Genomic DNA, 18,899 nt, shown 5'->3' with positions numbered 1-18,899 from the left:
TGTCCTACAGCTAGCTAACCTTGTCAGTGACATCCATCTTTCATTATTAGGAATACAATGTTGTGACCACAATGTAACGGTTAATTTCTCTGTGACAGGTCAAGCCAATATATTGGATGCGTGATGGGAATTAATGTTCTGAGGCTGGAACACATCGAAAGGATCTTGAATGTGCTCTTAGAGCATACTCTAAGCTTCATGCTCAAAAGACTCATGATACACCTTTTTCTAGGAGAAGAAACCATATGGTTTATTTATGTCTCCTTGCATCTAGTAACACATACATCAACCACGAGGGATCTTGGTGTTGTTCATGATAGCTTGCTGACTTTTATGAACTGCAGATAACCAGTATCACAGAAGTGCGGTATAGTCTCCAGGAATACAAAGAATTTTTACCAATGCTCTTGTATGTTTCACCTATTTGTTCCTGATGTCATTTCCATTATTCATTTCTCTTCCGTCATCTGCAGCACTGCAAACCCAGGGACGGCGCAAGGGGGGGTATCCAGGGGCCACGCAGCTCAGGGCACGATAGTTATAGTACCAACAGACGTTAGGAGGGGTGCCCCTGCAGGACTCATCCAGGGTCACCCATGGGGCCCATAGTTTCTCTCTCCAGCCCTGCGTAAACACAAGTTCAGTCAAACAAGTTCGATTCATCTATCCTGTATGATGGACACAATGGCATCAGCACATACTTCAACACGTTCGAATGAAATGTGGGCTATCACCACCTTCACATTGCAGGCAACTGAGATATGATATTTCGCTGTACAAAGTAATACACAGTACTTCCACATGATTAGACACACTTTTCACTTTCCCTGGTGATGACACTCGATCACCATTCACCAAATAAGGTTGTCATCATACTTTCCACGGTCGTGACCTATTGTGCCTTATCAATCTATGTGCTCCCTCCCGCCCAATTAAGCAGTGATTTACCCAGAATCTCGTGCCTGGGGGTGTGTAAGGTCACAAGATGCGGACACCACCATTCTTTGACAGAATATTGCATAACATCGCAAAATTTTATTAGTTTTTTTAGGCAGGTGTAGTGGGGGGTCTGGATAAATAACTGCACCTAGGCTTAGGACATATAAAATGTAATATGATTCGTATGAAGCTCAAGTAAAGCAAGGCATTAATGTTCACATAGGCGTCGACTGCGAGGGGCTCTGGGGCCTGACCCCCCCGGAACGTTCCCATGAGGGGGGCCAGGCACCCTCCAGAGCACCCTCCTCAAGATGGAAGTTTCGAGGGATATCCTAGGAATCGATCGCTTGTTGCGTGCGAGTTATAATGAAAATCCTGTAAAAGTTTGTCTCATAACGTCATAACACAGAATTCCTGATACTCTGCCTGACCTCTCTGCATGGGAGGGGGCGTTGTGCCCTGGTCCCCTCTGGATGATTGAAAACTCTCCGCCTATGAATGTTAAGACCAGGAAACACCAGGAACATCTCGATTTGGTTCCACCTTTGAAAATAGGTAACAAGGAGGTAGAGACAGTGGATAAGGTCAAGTTTCTTGATGTTTCTTTCCATGAGTCGCTTTTCTGGGATGATCATGTTAATTATGTTTTCTGTAAGCTTGCATTATTACGGGGAAAATTGTCTAGGTGTAAAAATTTCTTACCAGTGGGTGAAGATAACGCTGTACAATTAGGGTTTCGGGTTTTCGGTGCTTAATTTTTCAGAGATTTGGTGGCTATTTCGCTCATCAGAAATCAGTGTCCTTCAGTGCTAATGTTTTGAAGCATGAAGACGCCCGATGGAAACTGGCAAAGAACGTTACGGGAGTTCCCCATGCATACACAGAACCAACACTTGATGTCCTTGTGTGTCTTTATAGATTACAATGCCAACTGTTAAAATCAGGGGTTAATATTTTTCTGAGGTACATGTTCGACATCGGAGGAGGTGCACGCATGAGGTGACATCGCACACCGCTCATTTCACTGTAAAGAATTAGCATAGGAGCTCTCTTCTAGAAGGCAAATCTTTCGGTCAGACTGTGTCCTAGTTTTCAGTGTTTGTGGAATAGGTGAATTGTTCACACTGATACACTTCATGGTCTATAGGCTCTAGCTGGGGCACTTCGTGATGGTGATGGGCAAAGTACCTCAAAATTATACTTAAATTAAAGTACCTGGCATCATTAGTACTTCAAGTACAGTAAAAAGTGCTAGGTAAAGTACTTCACGTACTCATCAAGTCCATTGCCAATTTGTATCACTTTGCATTTCGCTGTTTAATATCTGTGTCTTGCTTGCTTTTTTTTGCAAAACTTTAGCGAGCATTCTGAAAAAATGCTCTGACGCCATAAAGTCACAAGTTAAGTGCTAACCCATGAATACAAACTTAATCAGTAGGCATAATTTGCAGTTACATGTAGAGAGGTAATTAGCCAGCTGTGCTGTGATTATGCAAAATGGTATTATACCCCTGTCACACGGGCATTTTCGATCCTGCTCGACCGAACCTGCTTGAACCCAATGCAGATCGGATGGTGCTACACGGCCGCTTCCAAGCAGGATCGAACTTTGATCCTGCTTGACTCAAGACAGTTCCCATAACAGGATTGAGAATTTCAAGACTGCTCGACGGCCGCCATTTGTATCCTCGACCCCGGTGAACCGTTATAACTTAAGACGGACATGCGCGCAAAGCTACAAATGATGCTTACATCAGTATACGATAAATTACCACTAATATCGCTGTTATATAGGAAACACAAAATTAGTGAGTTCCGTTTATTCATTTGCACAGGTCAACCATTCAATGCGCATTGAAAGTGGCCGTGTAGCAGCGTCAAAACTCGAGCGTGCTCGGGAAGTTCGATGCAGATCGGATTCGAGAAGGATCGAAATGCCCGTGTGACAGGGGTATTATACACTGACTGATCAAGATCACCCGCCTAGTGTGCTGTTCCGGTACTAATCTTCTGCTATAACAGGCTGGGAAATTTTAAGGGAAAAAAAGTACAAGCCAACAGAGACTATATATTTCTGGGCATTCCTAGCTACTTTTTGAAATACAACATGTTTAAAAAAGAATACGAAGAAACTTAAAAAGAATGAAGCACAATCCAAGCCTTCATGTTTATACGGAGGAAACAATATAAAAAAAAAGCATAGAACCCTGCTTTGGGAGAACTGAAATGACAACTGACCAAGTCATTGTGGTGCCGGTAGCTCTGTCATAATGTGTGTGTGTCTTTGCATTCCGTTCGTTTTACATAATCATAGTAGAAATGATACTGTCTCAACATTTCAAGCCACTCAACAAAATATTCACTTCAACAAATATGCTCTCTAAAAGCAAATGGTAAAATGTCAGACTGGGACTGTTGGTACTGCATCCCACTAAAAGTGCTAAAGTGATGGCAAGAAGACAAAAACACACAGATAGCGCTATCTGTGTGTTTTCGTTTTCTTGCCATCACTTTAGTGCTTTTAGTAGAGTGCATTTTTTTTATAGACTTTTGTGATTTTTCAGGACAGGAGCCTCCTGTCCTGAGGCAACTCTCTTCCTGCTTGAGTACTTGGTACTTCAAGTACTGCCCATCACTGCTTCCTGACCGAACAGGGCTGGCCTGGAACCTGATTATTGGCAACATTAAGACTGTGTGAGAAGCTAACGACAAAATATCTGTTCTTTCAAGAACGACCTAAGGTCCACTGTCTGCTGCCAACCAGTTCAGGGTGAAGGAACAGGAAATGCAATCATGACATTTGAAGTCAGCTTTTCGGCAATCAGTGAATAATTATTTCTGCCAAACTTGTAAAAAATTTACCGGCATACGCTTATCGTTGCTTTTTGGTAAATACCGAAGACCGGGAACCCTGTGTGTAATGTGTTTTTTTTTTCCTACCTCTGTTATTCCCATCTTGCTTTGCCCATAGGCCTTCTCTTGTCTTATCTCGTGCGGTCTATAGAACCTGCACTCAATGGAAAAAATCCAAAAGCAATATATACACGCTATCAAAAACTTGAAACAGAACCAATCACATAAAGCATATTTCCAGAAGTATGGAATCGTAAAAGTTAATTTCCACTGATACAAACGTCTGCGAATGCAATAACAAACAAAGGTTTTGCCTATGGCTACCCTCACATTAGAGACAGTCTTATTGTACTAGGAACCAGATTCAATGGTTCCACCCAAGATTGTACAACTCCAATTGGCACACAAAAGTATAACTTATCAGATGCCACGACTACTAAATGAATTTGGCCTTTTAGTAGATATAAGTGGGCTGTCAAACAGGAATTTCAAAACATTATTTTAGTGAACTCTAGACTGCAGGTATGATATGAGAGGCATGTTATGAGAGAACAATATGAACTAAAGAATGAATTGCAACAAATGTATTTCGTGTGCAAAAATGCTGTTATGTCTTCGATTATTAATTTGATTGTATTTGATTATGTTGTGCAGTGGAGCAGAAGGGCACCATTTGAGACAGCGTAAAGTGTGACAGGCCTTTTTTAACGCAAGTGATATGAGTCACCCAAGTGAGGGTGTGCTAGAAGACCTAGGTATTTATATGATCTGTGTGATGTTAAAATGGTTCCCCTTAATCAGTTGGAACGAAGTTTTGGAACACATTTATCAAACATGGTCCAATGGGTCAACCTGAGTTAGCACTCCTGCACAAACAAGGGAGAAATGTGCTTTGCATTAGCTGTTGCGCAGTCTCACAATCCCAGATTATTAGAGCACTTGACACTTTCTTTACAGATACTTCTGGTGCTGGCACAGAAGCTCTGGGAGATTCAGAGGTGCTGAAAAGGCAGCAGCAAAGGTGCAATAAAGTTACTCTGTCAAAGTTCTGGAATTAATGTCTCTGTTTTCTTCTCTGTGATCAAACACTTTGCATTGAAATAAGCGCTAGTCTCAGAAGTCTGGGTGCCCAGAATGCGACTGTACAATTGTCCACGCTGCCAAGGCAAGTTTGCCTCTAAGCACAATCTTCAGAGACATCTCAGCAGAGTCTGCAGAAGAAAAGAGCACAGCAAGATCGGAAAGTGGCAATGTACAGTATCGGAATGCAATATGAAATTCTACCATGCAAGCAGGCTGGCAGAACATACCTTGCGTTGTCATAAGTTGAACGTAAAAACTGAAACCCACCACTTTGATAGCCTTGCAGCCTTCGAGAAGTGGAAGGAAAGCGAGGAAGATAAGTGTGGTTATGCCTATATTAAGCAGTCCATAAAGAAACACGACACCAAAAGGAATAGTGGTTACCAGAAGCAGCGTACTACAAAACGTGCTTCGGAGGGACACACAGCTTGCCTGGAGCCTCATGCTACAGATGGGCACGCCACTTGCCTGGAGCCTCGTGCTTCAGATGGGCACGCCACATGCCTGGAGCTTCGTGCTTCAGATGGGCACGCCGCTTGCCTGAAGCCTCGTGCTTCAGATGGGCACACCGCTTTCCTGAAGCCTCGTGCTTCAGATGGGCACACCGCTTTCCTGAAGCCTCGTGCTTCAGATGGGCACACCGCTTTCCTGGAGCTTCGTGCTTCAGATGGGCACGCCACTTGCCTGGAGCCTGATGCTTCAGAAGGGCATAGTGCTTCCCTGAAGCACTCTTCCACAACACAAGCCTCAAAGGTGCATGCCACTTTCCTGAGGCAGTCTGACACAGCACATGCCACAGAAGGGCATAAGCCACAGGTACGTTACCTGCATTATGTCTGCCAGACACAAGCTTGTGTGACTGAGCGAAAAACCATGCGCAGGAACGTAAAAGGAACAGTTGCTAGTAGCAGCCCATGCATATCAAAGATGAATGTAACAAGACACAGAGATGGCATTAGAGTTAACTACATTGTGACACACAGTCACAAACTGAGCGATTCAAACAGGAAACACCTGCGCCAATCACGTGGAGTACAAAGGTGGATAAAAACTCAAATTGCTGTAGGAGTTCCTTCAAGAGTGGTGTTCAAGAAAGTGACTCTGCCGGTGTCATCACTGGGGTCCAGGCAGCGTGTATCAAGCCGTGACAGACGTGTATACATAACACAGAAACAGATTAACCAGGCTGCGTACCGTGCACGCCTTGCAGCGCAGCGACATCGAGAAGATGCGCAGTCGCTTGCCCTCTCAGTGAAGTTCTTCAGTCAGCAGGGCCACAATCCCTTCATTCTGTACAAAGCACAAGGGAAAGATGGAGTTGATTTCTGTGGCATGAAGGACGTGAAATTCCATTCATGTAACAGGGACCTGTTCCTACTGGGAATAATGTCAAACGAACAGAGAGACATTTTGATGAGTTGTGCAAACCCTATTGTGTGCATGGATTACACACATGGAACCAATATGTACAAATTTCACCTGCTAAACGTTGTTGTACTTGACGAGCGCGGAAGAGGATACCCTGTAGCTCATTTTATTAGCAATAGAATGACAACAAAAACCATGGGTATGTTTTTTGCCGCTGTGAAGAGGAAGTGCCCAGGTCTTGTCTTCAATGCCGTGATGACAGATGATGAGCGCAGCTACATGAAGGCACTCAGAAGTGTTTTCAAGGGTCAGGAAATAAAGCACATTTTGTGCCACTACCACATTAAAAATGCATGGCACAGAAAGCTGAATGTCACAGCAAGGAAGCACAAGAGCAAAGGTACAAAAGGTGAAATCTTGAGACTGCTAGATGCTCTCTTGCGAGAAAAAAATGAAGAAAAGTTTGCGGAACTTTCTACGTCGTTTCTCCACGACGTGAGGCAAGTGGACGAGAACTTTGCCAACTACTTTGAGTGTGAGTATCTAAGCAGAGTAGACGAGTGGGCCATGTGCCGGAGGATGTTCCCACATGCTTGCACGGACACAAATAATCACACTGAGAGCTTCCACAGCGTGTTGAAGCGAAAGTACCTCGAGAGGAAGTCCAACGTAAGAATTGAAAGGCTCGTTGCAGCACTACTGGATGTTGAACGGGATTGGTATCATGAGCACAGGAGGCATTTGGTATCCAACCTCCCACAACAACCTGGGGTCCCAGGAAGGAGAGATAATGCACGCCACAAACGGGGAATGCAAATTTCTGATGACGATGTCACAAGAATAGGTCATTCTGCATGGCACGTGAAATCCCAAACAGGGAGCAACCCCTACGAAGTAGTGGCGCACAAAGACATTGGGCCGTGCACAGAGGATCTTTGTTACCAGCGTTGCTCGAGCAAAGTGTGCACTGACCTCTGTGCACACATGTATTCTTGCAGCTGTAAGGATGTCAACCCCTTATGCAAGCACATTCACAAGGTACACAGTAGATGCGTGCCACGCTCTGAGGAGCGACCTCCATCATGCAAGTCCCCAGGGTTGACAGTATACTACAATCCAGACGCAGAAAGTGCAGTAGAAACTGCTAATGTAGATGCCTGGGAGATGAGCACAAAGGACAAACTGAAGAAACTAGCATCCTACCTGGACATTGAAGTTGTATCTGAGACGTTAGGGCAGAATATTGCCTTGGCCATAGATACACTGCTAGCAGAGTGTGAGGTTTTGATAACGGAGGGCACCACACAAGGCGTACCCGAAATGAAATGCCGCTTTCTCCCTGCTGCAAAAAAAATGGAAAAGCAGTCCAGTTACAGGAAAGCCCGTCAAACCAAAGGAAAAGGAAAACAAAGCGTAGATGCACCACAGCAAAAGGAAGTGCAAACAGCAATGGAAATTGGCATGCCCTCTTCAAGGGAAAAAGAGGTGCATTCCCTCACAGGTGCGTCACCTTTACAAGACATAGTGCCCAGCACTGCCGTCGCATTGCAGGACAAAACAACTGTCCCCACCCAAGCTCTGGCAATGGAGATGCCTGATGAGGAGAGAGACAGGGAATGCGGGATGGTGAAGTCCGAAAATTACGAGCCTGCCCTTCCCTTACCTATCTGCCTCAACTACGCAGGGACAAGTAGTGAAGTTGTACTCGCATTTGGTGAGCCCACAGACATATCTATCAGGCTCATTGATCTCATGTCTCTCGACAATACAATCGACAAATCTAATGAAGCAAAGCTAAGTGCATCTGACAAGTTATTTCGGAAGGGCTACCTCTTTGACGCAATAATTGAGGCATTTTTAATGAAGCTAAGCATAAGGTTTGACAAAGTTGCAAGCAGTTATGCTTACTTGGTGCCTCTTTTGAGGTGTGACAATGTGGCACACTTACTCGCAGAACAACTGCTTGTCACCAAGTCCATGGAAGGCAGAAACACGCTTTTCATTCCATATTGCAAACGAGACGAGAAGTGGGCAATATTTGTTGCCTTGCGTGACACGGACACAGTCTTGCTTTTCGATCCAACAAGTGATGAAGTGTCATACATGGAGATGACTAGCCTGCTTTACGATCACTTATCCGATTTTCTCAAGCACCTATTCCTGGGAGGTGCCTGGACTCCTCAAGTAGTACGACACAGCTTGCACAGCGAGGAAGGGAGTGGTGGCGTCATTGTGTGCTGGTTTGCGGAACAGGTGGCTGCAGGCAACAGATATGGACAGGGACTCGGAGCATGTGACACAATAAAAATGCGCCACCACATCTTTTGCACCATTGTCGGTGGCTGCTTGAAACGGAGCCACATGGTGGATGAGGAGTGCATCATCTGTGAGAACAAAGAAAAGCACAGCACGTGGGTGCAGTGCGATACGTGCATGCAGTGGTATCACTGTGACTGCGTAGGAGTAAAATATTCAACCGTGCGAAAACGTGACAGGGCGTTCCAGTGCCCTGTCACTCCTAGCATATCTGGCGACAGGGACATGGATGTTTTCAGACATGAGAGAAGGACAAAACACAAAGTATTTGTTGAAGCAGGCTCCAGTGTGGAGCACTCTGGAAACACCAAGGAAGGACAAGAGACGAGAGTAGAGATGAGGCAAAAGTGTGCAAGCGTGCAGCCTCAGCTCAGCGCCACAAGTACAATAAACAAGGGCAGCACAAGGGCTAAGGAGGTGAGCCCAGAACAATTTCCTGTGGAAGATGACGTATTGCAACCTCATGACAGTGAGGTAGTGGCCATCAGTTCAGTTGGCAGTGACACAAGTGTCACTCAAAGCGACCGCTCCGCTAAGTTTTTGTTGTCGGACACGGAGTTCGAGACTACAGAAAGCGCACAGCCAAAGAAAAAGAGGAAGAGGCTAGCTCGTACAGCAAGCCATGTGCAGAAACAAAACACGGACAGCTCCTTCAGTGTAAGCATTCGGTACTCAAAGGAACCGAGTGATACCGTTCTGTGGTTCAAGCACACGAACCTAACTCTCAGGGATTTGAAGTCTATTGACACAGAAATTTCAGAAGCAGAAGAAAAATGCTTGCGTGAAGATTCTGACACATTCAGAAGGGGCTGGCTCTACGATACGGTGATCGACTGCTTCCTCCAAAGGTTGACCGAAATGTATAGCGGCACAGCGATGTGCCCTACGTACTTCACTCAGATGCTAGAATCGAGAGGAGTGGACGCAGTTAAAAAGTATAAGTGGTGGACAACGTCCAGCAACATCTATGACAAGCACACAATCTTTGTACCATACAACATTGATTCGTCGCACTGGACCCTCATTGTCGTTACGACATGGATGGGATCAATCTATTGCTTAGATCCACTGTCGTGGGAATCGGAAAGGGTCAAAAAGGCCGCACTTCTTGTGTGCGAGTTTCTCAGCAAGAAGTACGGACGTAAATTGTTTGCACATCGAAGAAGACATTGGCAATTTGACAAAGTGATGCAGACACTCCAAACTGATACAAGCAGCTGTGGCGTGCTTGTGTGCTGGTACGCCGAATTATTTTGTAAGAATGACGCTGATGGTTTCCATAGAGAATGTGATGTGCTACAAATGAGAAGGCACATATACGATACAATCACAGGGAACTGCCTCAGCAGGGATTGTGTCACAGAGACAGCAGACACCTGCCTGAACTGTAGACTGCCGACGAACCAGGAAGACAGAGTAGAGTGCACTGTGTGCAAACAGTCCTGGCATAAGAAATGTGTTAATGTCGCCGACACTGGTACATTCAGGTGCCCTCCACGGAGAGGGGCCTATGGAGTACCACAGAAGGTATAGGGCTCATCATATTACATTCAGGCTTGCGCTGTAATGACAAGTGATACAGAGATGACTATATAAAGGAATCCCTAATGGATGACTACTTAAAAAACTTTCTTGTGAAACACCTCCTTGAAAGAAAGTGCACATTCCTAACAGCGCAGTAAGAAAGGGCATGGTGGACTCACCGTATGTGATGGGTTCATATGCTTGGCCGCAGCAAAAGTTAGGCCTTTGGCACCGTGGGCCCCTGAAGAGGCCCACAATGTCGCATGGCTCCATCCCGAGCTGATGCTCTCGCAGCAAGTGAGTGCTCTGGGATGTGTGCTAAGATGCCATCGAGAGTCACCACACACACTCGGATGGGATGAAGATGGCTTCATCTGGTTGAACACAAAGCGTGTAAGTGGAAAAGTTACGGCAGTATCACATACAATACTCAAGGTAATCGACATCAGTCAAATTGCACTTTTCGTATGCTCTTGACTGTAAAGAGATAAAGCAATGTGAAAGTCTATGCTACAGAATACAAAATGCTTTTAAAATGCCCTGCACGGCACCATGAGCAAGGCTGCAGAATCACTGCTAACACACAGGTATGCAGAGGTAGAGCGCAGACAAAAAAGTAATCTCTCCGCCCAATAAACATGTTGGCACGTGATTGAGGGCAAAAGTGACAAATGGGGTCACTTACATGCTCTGTCCAGTGGCAAATGCATAAAGCTCTAGGGTTTTAAAAAGTCATGTAACTTGATGTTCTTTCCGACCAGTGTGGAATCGTGTTTAGTGTTATCCCCAGACAGAAGAGCAAGCACAGCAAAAGTAGTGGTGTTTACCAAGAAACTAGGGTGCACAATGTGCAACTCCGGAAATTGCTAAGTTAATTTTTTATTTATTTATATATTAATCTATTTAACATTATTAGTAGCAGTATATTAGTTGTCATTCCGAGCATATGGTAAGGGTTTTGTGCATCAAAAAGATGGAAAGGATTGAGAAGTACAGTGTGCCCAACGTCTCTTGCTCCTTTCCAGCTCGTAAGCACATTGAGAAACTCGCAAATGACAAAAATTATATATATTAATACTTGTGAGGTTATCAGGGGGGGTGTGGGGCTAAGTTGGGTAAAATTATGATGTTGGTTTGAATAAACATAGCAAGCTCCAGATTGGGGAAAAGATTTGTAAAAAGGCTGTGGCTATTAGCCAAGGGCAAAGAAAGCAATGTCTTTCCTGTCTGGAAGATACAAAAGCACTATCTAAAAGCAGTATACTGATGAAGTTGGCTCGCTTGACATGCCAGTGCAAAAGACGTGTCAAACATATGTGTGCTAGATACATCCAAACAGCCTGCTCCAGTCAAACCTGCCTAAACTGCTGGTGGAACACGCTGCCACGTCGAAAATTGCCGTGCAAAATGGAAAAAGATTAACCACTTAACACTGTATGTGGGAAAATGCCCTCAAAGATTTGGAAGATATTACACCTGCTTTCTGAAGCAACAGGGAAGTGTAGGAAAATTTAAAAAAGAAGAAACGTAGCCTATAGAGCACTAGTTTCAGAACAGATACAATTATCCTAATTGAGCACTTTCTTTGGACTGATCTTTCTTTAATGTGGTTGCTAGTATGCACAGTGTCAATTGTTCACTGCACTATCTTCACGTATAAGGTCACCCCAAATGTTGTCTTTCACGGGTTTATGCAACGGGTATCATGCGATAAGCAGGTCACGAGCTACAGCAACATTGTGACACTAGTTCTAAATAAGAAGGTATACTCAGACTGTGCACGCAACGAGATCAAACTGCAGCAAGTTGTATCAGCAAGGTGTGTGTGTAAGGCAACTTCAAGCAACTGCAGCAAGGCGAACTTCAGCTGCGGAAATTGGCGTTGTATGCCTAGTGGAGGGTGCATGGTATCATCCATGCGAGATTGTCTCCACTGAGCTGGAAAGTCACTGCGAACACCTACTGCTAGCAGCTGGAAGAGTCGAAGAAGCCCCCAGCACAGGTCAATTGTAAGGGTGGGCTGCAGAGAGATAATGCCTGCCTATGGGCGGCAAGGAGGACCTGCAAGAAGTTACAGAAACGTCAGTGGGAAAATATTTCCTACTCATATTGTTTATCCGGCATATGGTGTAAAAAAATTTAGCCCTACAACTAAAAAGCAGGACTGTGGAATTAGATTTTGAATTCTGTTACACACCATTGTGTTGTCATTGTTGTTTGATGACAAGTGTGTTCTTAATTAATTTTGTAGTGCCAGAATTTCATAACATTTCATGGGGTGACCTGATACATAAGCGTACAAGCTTCAGACATTCGTTATAGTTGCGGCTAAGTTGCATCGAAGTTCACTGGACTGCTTTATGTGTTCGTCGTCCGTAATGTGTGAAGTGGCCAAGTGTCCTTGGCTGCCAGAAGGTCATAGGAATGAAGGAAATGATTGACCCTCATGATGAGTACACTTTCGTCCATCATCTGTAAAAAACATTTGCATTAAGCATAGAGAAAAGAAACATAAAAAGTAAAAGAATGGCAGATGCTGTACTGGTCCTTGTGTATCTACTCATTGTATGTGGGTACTGTATGTGTTGTATTTAGGGTTTCCAGTGTTTAGAATTTTTGAGATCTCCCGAAACACAGCAAAAATGAACACCAAACCAAATTACAGTGGTACAACATTGAATTGTCTAATAACATAATGAAATAATAGGATAACTTCTCTGTGTCAATTTTCTTCGCCCTATCTTATGCCACCTCGGAAAATATAAACACAGAACACTGGAAAGCCTAGTTGTATTGTGTTTATGGAAAATCATGCAATGGTGCAAAAAAAGAAATGTGGAATGTGGTGAGATCTGTCTAGTACAAACAGTCAATGTCTGGTGTTTCTGTAGATGAAAGGAAGTTGCTCATAGAACGGACGTCCATAAGAGATGCTAAATACTACTTCCTAGGCAATGGCTGCTGTCCGGTCAAACGGAGGCGTGTGACCTGAGGGGATCTCTGTAATTAGAGGTTTCACTGTACACTGGGGGTTTTACTGTACACAGAAGTCAGCACTGTACTACAAGTTCGTCACAGAAGTAGTAGTTTAAGCACGATTTGGGGAGTAAAGGAAACAGCTGAAAACATTGCAGAAGCATTGAAAAAAAAAAGGAAAAGAATTTCTTTGTAGTCTGGATACTGTGTGTGCATTTGTACCATATATATGCCTGGAAGGCAGTGTGCTACTGAAATAGTAGCCACAATTGTGGTGACATTTGATGCCATGATATTGTGTGCTACACCTGTGTCCTTGTTAGGCAAAGATGTCTTGTTGTTGTTGGTATGACAAAGCTTAAAAATAAGTTACAGGACGTGCAAGGCTAAAAATTACTTTGCCTTATGGAACATGATGAAGCTCCAGATTATTCTACTGCATCATAAAGACAGTGGAACAGTACAAAGTGAATGTTAGCACATAAAACAGATCTCTCAAGCTCTCCGTACAAATGAATGGATATGGCTGCAAGAGGCTACAATAGTGAAACAGAACACTGCATAGGAGATAAAAACAGCCTGCAAGCATCATTGCAGTGACGAGACTCCACATCCTGAATTTCTCTTGGTGCACGGTGATGCACCATTAATGTGGAGGCGTTTCATCAACATGCAAAGGCTGGAAAGGTGCCATCCATGGCAAAACACACAGAGATGGTAGCTGTTGGGGAAAGACGAAGAAAGGGCGTATAGTGTGTGCCATCAGCGCGCCATGTGATTCTGTTTTTGGGGTATTATACAGTGAACGTTAGAAAGGCAGTTCGACTCTTCGCTTACTGCAGCAGTAGCCAAGTGCTCGCAATGCAAGTTCAAGCCCAAAGGCTCAAGCACCCGACGAAATCTACAACTTTGTGGTTGATGTTCTCAGCACAGTCATAAACAAAATGTAAGAGGCATAAGAAGGGAGGGAAGATGGCATCATTAGACTGTGCCCCATCATGAATGCCCGACATCAACGAGAGCTGAAATGTGTGGTCGCGTTTGGGGAAGGCCATGGGATACCCAGGAAAAGCAAACACTGAATAGCAAGCGTAGCATTGCAAAAATGTCAAGCGAGGATCCTGTGAACTTTTCCACATACAAACATGTTGTATCTCTTAGTCATTGACATGGTTTCAGGAAGGCTGAAACAACAGACGGGATGCAGGAAGCACTGGAAAAACAAACGATGTCACGCACACGCATTGAAAGACAAGATGTGAGGAAGCTTGAAGAGACCTAAGAGGAGTCAGCAAGCACAACAAGCTCTGTCTGCACGTATGAAAGTTCTCGGACAACATGTGAAACTGGGATATGAAGGTGCCACTTTGGATGCAAATGCGTTTGTGGATGATGAAGGTTGAAATAGCAAGACTGGATATTTCAGCGAATGTCTGGGTACTGACAACTAGAGGTACCTTGAAAGACATATGTGTAAAATGAATATATAAGCAGCATTATTTATGATGCCCAATTACAGACTTGTTTTTAAGCTCATTCATATAAACAACAACAAAACATGTTTCTTGCTTGCAAGGTTATTGCAGGCAACAACAAGGAATATGTTACATTAGCTGTGCAAAGCAATATTTCGTTTGAATGTAAGATGTGCCTTCAGTGTGTCTTGAACACAGGCAAGAGGCCATTGGAAATAAATCACTTGTAAAATGAAGCAAATTTGTTTTTGGTCTTAAAGAAGGTATTCTTTCTGGTGTTGAACAAGGCATTCTTACACAGAGTATGTGTTTACTTGCATTTATTCTGAGGAAAGATTAAGTCAGGGCAAACAATGGAAGATGCGTCCCACATATGGCTGTATAGATCCTGCAACAGGGCAACATAACAAGTACTTAATTCAATTGGATCAAATCTCTGCTCGTTTCCTCTTGGGGCACCGGTCAAAAGGAAGGGGAGGGTTCTTGACTCTAACATGCTATGAGAGGATGGTTCCCAGGCATGACTTGTACATCCTGAAACAGAGGAAGATAACATAAATACTACACTCAATTGGAATGAAGCCCCCTTTACTACATTGATTCACCCGTACAATAGGATCAGGGGCCCTATTCTCGTCAAAGTAATCAACCTCGATTACTTTGTGTGTCTTTTTGTCATTGGTCGACACGCCTTCTTCATGCAATGACCAATGACAGGCAAAGACACAAAGTAATCGACCACGGTTACATAAGTAACGATTTTGACGACTTTGACGAGAATAGGGCCACAATTAATCGACTATATTCTGGAGAGAAATGTGAAAGATTAGGCAACAGGCGGGGGGACGGACCTCCGACGGGGCCTTTGCATCGTCTGAGAGGCCATCGTAAAATAAATACTGTAGAAGTGTTTCGTTTTTTCTTCGTGTGGAAAATATCAGCGCGTTTTCTTGCAATGCTGGCTTGAGGTGATTTGCGAGAACTTAAATTCGTGACACAGGTTTCTGGGAGTGTTTAGCTCTTGCATATTGTGTCGCGGTCAATACTCTGGCATATTTCAGCACATAATAAGACATTCGTTGTTCACGGAGGTGGCGGCGTTCTACGTCAATCCGTTTATTCTCCTCACAGACATGGGAGAAAAGGTCCTGCACAATGGCCTTTAGGGACCATGTAGGAGGCTATAGTACTGCAGGACAGCCAGTTAATTTTAGCAGTTCTCATTCGTTGTCACTCAGGGTACTGAACAGTTCGGTTGAGATGTCGTACTATCATACAAGCTGGTTTTGAGAAGACTGGGAAAGGCATGTTGCAGCTTTGTGGTATCATAGTATATACATGTACAGTGCAATGCATTTGTAGAAGTAACAAAAGCGTGATCATTTTCCATTTCTTTGCTTCTTGCATGATGGACTAAAACAATGTTCTGTGGCTTGCTTAAACTGCCTCTGTTGCATAGACTAGAAAGGTTCAAGGTGGTGAAGGTCTACGGTATAGCGTAGAACTCGGCACGATTTTCGCCCTCATATGGCCAGAGTTATTCACAAGAATTTAAATTCGCGATTTTGGAGGAATGTGCGAAAAACGCGAAAAAGACCACTTCTACATTACCACTCCGAATGGGAGAAATCTATCCCCAGATTCTCATTCCACACCGTTGAACAGGATGCATTCGCAAGGTTGGGTCCACACAGACACAAAAACACGTCCGAGAGAGGGTAAAGGCTGGAGTGAACGAGCCTGCGAAGTAGATGCCTACATATGAGCCTACATACTCGGGATATAACTATACATATCGGAAATAACTATAACTCGGAATGGGACGAATATGCCCCAGGTTTTCATCTTGGCCTGATGAACATAATAAATGCAACTAATGGACCTTATTCGAGAAATAAATATGTGAAAGATTGGAGCACAGACGAGCAGACTGGTCCACGACCCACGGCTACTTCGATCGACCACTGCGAAATAACTACTGCTCGGAATGGTACGAATCCCTCCCCAGATGTTCCTTTGGACCCGGTGAACAGGATAAATGCAATTAATCGACCTTATTCGAGAAATAAATATGTGAAAGATTGGAGCACAGACGAGCAGACTGGTCCACGACCCACGGCTACTTCGATCGATCACTGCGAAATAACTACTGCTCGGAATGGTACGAATCCCTCCCCAGATGTTCCTTTGGACCCGGTGAACAGGATAAATGCAATTAATCGACCTTATTCGAGAAATAAATATGTGAAAGATTGGAGCACAGACGAGCAGACTGGTCCACGACCCACGGCTACTTCGATCGATCACTGCGAAATAACTACTGCTCGGAATGGTACGAATCCCTCCCCAGATGTTCCTTTGGACCCGATGAACAGGATAAATGCAATTAATCGACCTTATTCGAAAAATAAATATGTGAAAGATTGGAGCACAGACGAGCAGACTGGTCCACGACCCACGGCTACTTCGATCGATCACTGCGAAATAACTACTGCTCGGAATGGTACGAATCCCTCCCCAGATGTTCATTTGGACCCGGTGAACAGGGTAAATGCAATTAATCGACCTTATTCGAGAAATAAATATGTGAAAGATTGGAGCACAGACGAGCAGACTGGTCCACGACCCACGGCTACTTCGATCGATCACTGCGAAATAACTACTGCTCGGAATGGTACGAATCCCTCCCCAGATGTTCCTTTGGACCCGGTGAACAGGATAAATGCAATTAATCGACCTTATTCGAGAAATAAATATGTGAAAGATTGGAGCACAGACGAGCAGACTGGTCCACGACCCACGGCTACTTCGATCGATCACTGCGAAATAACTACTGCTCGGAATGGTACGAATCCCTCCCCAGATGTTCCTTTGGACCCGGTGAACAGGATAAATGCAATTAATCGACCTTATTCGAGAAATAAATATGTGAAAGATTGGAGCACAGACGAGCAGACTGGTCCACGACCCACGGCTACTTCGATCGATCACTGCGAAATAACTACTGCTCGGAATGGTACGAATCCCTCCCAAGATGTTCATTTGGACCCGGTGAACAGGATAAATGCAATTAATCGACCTTATTCGAGAAATAAATATGTGAAAGATTGGAGCACAGACGAGCAGACTGGTCCACGACCCACGGCTACTTCGATCGATCACTGCGAAATAACTACTGCTCGGAATGGTACGAATCCCTCCCCAGATGTTCCTTTGGACCCGGTGAACAGGATAAATGCAATTAATCGACCTTATTCGAGAAATAAATATGTGAAAGATTGGAGCACAGACGAGCAGACTGGTCCACGACCCACGGCTACTTCGATCGATCACTGCGAAATAACTACTGCTCGGAATGGTACGAATCCCTCCCCAGATGTTCCTTTGGACCCGGTGAACAGGATAAATGCAATTAATCGACCTTATTCGAGAAATAAATATGTGAAAGATTGGAGCACAGACGAGCAGACTGGTCCACGACCCACGGCTACTTCGATCGATCACTGCGAAATAACTACTGCTCGGAATGGTACGAATCCCTCCCAAGATGTTCATTTGGACCCGGTGAACAGGATAAATGCAATTAATCGACCTTATTCGAGAAATAAATATGTGAAAGATTGGAGCACAGACGAGCAGACTGGTCCACGACCCACGGCTACTTCGATCGATCACTGCGAAATAACTACTGCTCGGAATGGTACGAATCCCTCCCAAGATGTTCATTTGGACCCGATGAACAGGATAAATGCAATTAATCGACCTTATTCGAGAAATAAATATGTGAAAGATTGGAGCACAGACGAGCAGACTGGTCCACGACCCACGGCTACTTCGATCGATCACTGCGAAATAACTACTGCTCGGAATGGTACGAATCCCTCCCAAGATGTTCCTTTGGACCCGATGAACAGGATAAATGCAATTAATGGACCTTATTCGAGAAATAAATATGTGAAAGATTGGAGCACAGACGAGCAGACTGGTCCACGACCCACGGCTACTTCGATCGGTCACTGCGAAATAACTACTGCTCTGAATAGGCAAAAATCCTGCCCCAGAAGCTTAGGAAGCTTACTTGACGAGATGAACGAGGTAGGAACAAGTGACAGACTTACCCTGTTTAATATTAAAACTGGGCTCACTTGACCATTTGACAACAAGCGATGCTTGCAGAAAGAACTGCGACGTCCACTCTTTACAAAGGGCATGGCCATCAGCATCATCATCATCATCATCATCTCCCTCAAACGGCACGGGGACAGAATAGCCAGTGATGCACTATATGCCAACGCAAGCGGCACATAGCCTCGTTCCCAGGGTCGAACTAAAGCTTCTCCTATCTTGAATATGTGTGATTTCCGG

The 18,899-nt window shown here is 44.4% G+C and overlaps 1 long non-coding RNA gene across 17 annotated transcripts in view; it reads right to left on the bottom strand.

Moving 5' to 3' along the window:
- The window catches only part of LOC135391484 (uncharacterized), a 44,251-nt gene extending 25,462 nt beyond the window's left edge, over window positions 1-18,789 (bottom strand). For 5 of the 17 annotated variants that reach the window (XR_010421978.1, XR_010421981.1, XR_010421974.1 and 2 more), the window contains exons 1-2: window positions 18,653-18,789; window positions 421-15,068 (exon numbers count right to left, since the gene is read on the bottom strand). This is a non-coding gene — a long non-coding RNA (uncharacterized LOC135391484). Of the gene's footprint in view, window positions 1-223; window positions 15,069-18,652 lie in introns of those variants that run through there. The other 12 variants (XR_010421987.1, XR_010421990.1, XR_010421982.1 and 9 more) reach the window with 12 other exon arrangements.
- Between the last annotated feature and the right edge of the window lie 110 nt (window positions 18,790-18,899).

This window comes from Ornithodoros turicata, chromosome 4, assembly GCF_037126465.1.
Source record: "Ornithodoros turicata isolate Travis chromosome 4, ASM3712646v1, whole genome shotgun sequence".
NCBI lineage: Eukaryota > Metazoa > Arthropoda > Arachnida > Ixodida > Argasidae > Ornithodoros > Ornithodoros turicata.
Note: the sequence above shows the minus strand (reverse complement) of the source record. Positions and strands in the feature narration are given on the sequence as shown.